The following is a 4,585-nucleotide window of genomic DNA, read 5'->3' on the forward strand; positions in this document are numbered from 1 at the left end:
GCTCCTCGCAGAGCAGGAAGCAACCTCAGCAATGTACCACAGATAGACATATATACACACATACGTACGTATTTTTCTCAACACATGCTTCAGTGAGGCTATCACTGTAGGCAATGTTCCCAGGACCTCTGAGTCTTCTAAGAGCTAATAAAAGGAAATGCCTGATGTCATGGCTTGCTGTTTGCTGATTACTTTGAAACTAAGATGGAAAACAGTCCACAAGTCTCTATGCCTCCAGTAGCTCTGAGCCTAACCCTTGGCTCAGAATTCTGTGGTGTTGTGTACATGGCAGCCACCGGGCCTCGGGGTGGTAAAAGGGGTGGTCTTTTTGCAGTCAGTTCCTGTGGGTATACATTCTGACCCTAGTCTAACTAGATTTTAGTGTTTGAGCAAGTCAATGGTTGATGAGAAGCTCATTACCTCACCCTGTTGTCTATTTGAACAATAAGCAGCCAACATTGTTAGAATGCTCTTCCTAACTATGGAGTCTGGACTTGCCTTCCCATAACTTTCCCCATGCTCTGAAGCTTGCCCCTGACCCATAAAGAATGAGAGCACTCCCTCCCCTCCATATTTCTGCTGGTCCCCAGAGCAAAGAACAGTAGAATGCTTGGTTGGAGGCTCCTCTATGGTCCTTGAAAGCAAGGTAAGAAAGAATGGCAGAGTCACAAGTCAGCTCCAGCCTGTCAGAACTTGCCCTGGCCCTTCAGACAATAAGAGGCCACCAGGGTCTCTTGACTGACAAGGCCCTATCTGCCTAGAATGACCTTCTCCTGAACCCCACCTCATTTCTGCTGGTAAAACACCACCAGTCTTTAAAGACCCAGTTCAACCATTTCTGGGAAGCCTTTGCTGATTTTCTAGGTAGGGATGACACCTCCTTCCTCCCCTGGATCCTCACTAAACAAATTCTCCTCCCCCACTCTCATCCCCCACAGAGATATCTATTCCAGCCCTTGAAACTCAGGCACTTGCATTTGTCCCCAGTCTGTAGGGCAGAGATGGGACCTCATTAATTCTGTTCTCAGTGCCTGGCTTGGTGAGGCTCACATTGCACATCAGTACTGGGGAGGGAAAGAGTATGGCTAGAAGGCAGGCACATAGAATAACCCTCCTCTGAACCTCCCCACGTCAATCTGCATGACGAGGGTCTACACACAGAAGTGGGAGTGGGTGTGGAAAGGCACATGCAGTCACTGGTCTCCACCTTCTCTAATCCCATCCTTTTCATGAGCTGCTCCATAAAACAGGTGTGGCCATCCCATCTAGCTTCACCCATAGGACCACTGCTTTGCAATCCTTTATTTTGCCCTGAGACTCAGCATCAAAGGCAGAAAAGGCCCTTTCCCACAAGAGGTGCCCTGTGAGGATCTTCTAATAATGTAGGATAAAGTCGAGCAGATTCCTGCCCCGCTCCATAACAGTATTACAAGAAGAAATTCCCCAGGGAGCTTCGTTATGATCCTATTACTGTAAATGATGGCTTGAATCCACCATCAGATTTGGTATTACCATATAATCATTTCTGTAAAAGGCTTCAGAATCATCATTAGCACAGGGAGCAAATTAAATGACATGCCAGCAGGGATTTTACTACTGATAAACTAAAATGAAATTAAACTTAAAAAAACAGAGTGGTATGAATATTGCATTACAATGATCACACCTACACACAGAAAAGCAAGTACAGCCAGAATTGGATAAGCCACGGCACCCAGACCTTCCTTCTCTAGAGGACACATAGCCTTGCCTTCAGTGACCGCAAGAGTTGGCTGGATTCTCTGAGAGGTCCACCTAACCAGTAGCCAAACCATTCTACCAAATGCAAGGTAGGATTTCTAAATGGCATCGAACCCCTTACACGTCATGCAGAGGCCCCCTTCCCAGGACCCTTCCTGAGGTACAAAAACGGAGGCAAGGATCTGGTTTTAACACCAGCTCTTCCTGAACTTGAGGAACTTGAGGAAGTCTCGCTCTCACACTGGGTGTCAGCTTCTTTGTCTGTACAATGATGCGGTTTGATGTGAGATTTTACAAGTGATCTTTAATAAAATGAGAATAATGCTCCTTTCCCTGACTCCTAGGATTGTTGTTGGATTCAAATGAGCAATATAGCTGACAGCATATTACAAAGTGGAAAATGCTGGTAAGAGGAAGAGGTTTTATAAGATGAAACGATGTATATGCACCGAAGTATATATACATAAACATGTATGCCACTTATAAGCAAGAAATTCACAGGTATATGCCACTGTGTTGAGCCATAATCTCTCTGTATATCTACCTATTTCAACATCCCTATTAGTCTTTCCTCAGAGAAGAGTTTAGGGCTACACGAACAGATAATTAGTGGTCACATCTATTCTAAAACAGCTTGTAGCTGTACAGTTGCTAGCTAAGTAAGCCGTGGTTTATTTACACCTCTCCTCTTTTTCCTTTTTTTCTTTTCTCTTCTTTTTTTCCTTTGATATCCACTCTACATTTATTCATTCATTAGGCACATCTGTACTGAGACCTGGGTGCAAGGCATGGGAATACAGTGGTGAATTAAGCAGACACAGTCCCTGCCCCATGTATTTTACACTATAATGAGGGAGGACAGATAAAGATATAGATATGTTGATGACTGGAAATAATGACAATTACTACGAAGGAAAGCAGTATGGAGCCTGGGAAGTACCAACTCTAAAGAGGGTCCAGTGGACTAAGTATTTGTGCCCCCCTCCAAATTCATATGTTGAAACCCTAATCCCAAGGTAATCGTATTTCAAGGTGGGGCCTCTATTAGGTTGTGAGGGTAGAGCCTTCATGAACAGGATTAGTGCCCTTTACAAGAGAGCTAGCTCACTGTCTTTCTACCATGTAAGGGTATAAGAAGCCAGCAGTCTGCAAGCCAGAAGAGGGCCTTGCCTGGATCCTGACCATGCTGGCACCCTGACCTTGGATTTCTAGCCTCTAGAGGCTAGAAATACATTTCTATTGTTTATAAGACACCCAGTCTATGACACTTTGTTATGGCAGCCCTCGCTGTTAAAACAAAGGATGTCAGTGAATGGTTCCCCAGGAGGTAAATTTAAAGTTATTTCCTTAAGAATGGGGAAGAGCCAGCCATATGACAAACAGAGGAGAAAAGCATTCCAGATAGAAGGCAGTAGATGCCAAGGTCCTAAGGCAGAAAAGAGCTTGGCATGTTCAAGAAACAGGAACACAGCTGGGGAAGCTGGTGTGTAGGAAAGGAGGAAAGAGAGACAGGAAAGTGGCCTTGGCAGGATCTATGGGTCATCACAGAAGGTATGTGCCTCAGGAGGCTGTTGAAAGCTACTAAGCTACACAATATAACATCCTATTTATGTTTCAAAAGTAGTAGTACTTTTGATTCTGGGTAGGAAATGAGTTGTGAGGGGCCAAGAGAAAAGGCAAGAGGACTGTTAGTACAAGCATGGATACCTGGGCTGGGGGAGATTCAAGGTGGAATCATAGCCCCTTCTAACCAATGGAAGGGCGGAGATGGGGTAGGTGCAGGTGAGCAGGAGAGAGGAATGAAGGATGGTGCCCAAGATTCTGGATTAAGCACTGAACGGATGGCAGATCCAGGCAGCGGAAATTGGACAAGCTCTGGAGAATATCACAGTTCTGACTTGAATGGGTGAAGATCTTGAAGGACTGGTGAATCAAAGAGCAGCAGCTATGTGTTGTTATCAGTTGGGTTCAGCTTGGAAAACAAACACCACACCAGTCCTTTTAACAGAAAAACTGAACATAGTGGCTAGTTGAACAGACTGGAGGACTGATGATAGGAAAGGGACACTGAAAAGACACAGGCCAAAGAAAAGGCTACCATGAGGATGGCCTGCAGAAGAGCAAGAAGGAATGGCCCCTAATAGGTACAGAGAAAGCGCTCACTGGTTTGGGTTGTTAGACTCTGAATTTGCCATTTATGTATTTCCCTCTTTTTGTTTTGAGAAATAATAAGAAACAGGGTATGTGGGGAAATGTTGATATAATTTAAATCGCTGATATCATTTCAACAGCTGCTCTACCCCAAAGTAAATACGGAGGTATATGCAGAAAACAAAGACAGATAATACGACTACCAACGTGCTGGGAGAACACCTACATACAAGTGTCCCTAATTCTGCCTACTGCCATGACTTCCTAGTACAAGCTATCACCAGTACCCAGCCCCACATACTCAGCTATGCCACATACACACACACTCAGACACACGAGCACATATGTACATATATATCAACATACACATGCACACACACACACACATACACACATATGCTTGTATACATATATCTGTGTGGACACACATATGCTCATGCACACACACACTAGTATGCACACATACACTTGTATGGACACGTATACACAGGTGTGCGTGTGTGTGCATACACACAGACACATTCCACATTCATTGCCTCTGAGCCACATCATCCAATCTGAGGTCAGTGAAAACTTCCTGAACTAATAGGGACTTGCCTTGAGGCCTGAAGGACTAGAAGATCAAATAGACATGGTTCTGAGAGAACACTTCAATATCTGCTACGGGAAGTAGGACAGGGAGGAAGGGTAGGTG

The sequence above is a fragment of the Lynx rufus genome, unplaced genomic scaffold (assembly GCF_022079265.1).
Source record: "Lynx rufus isolate CCGP_SWC_20201006 ecotype Redwood Valley unplaced genomic scaffold, mLynRuf1.p SCAF_5, whole genome shotgun sequence".
In the NCBI taxonomy this organism is placed as follows: Eukaryota; Metazoa; Chordata; class Mammalia; order Carnivora; family Felidae; genus Lynx; species Lynx rufus.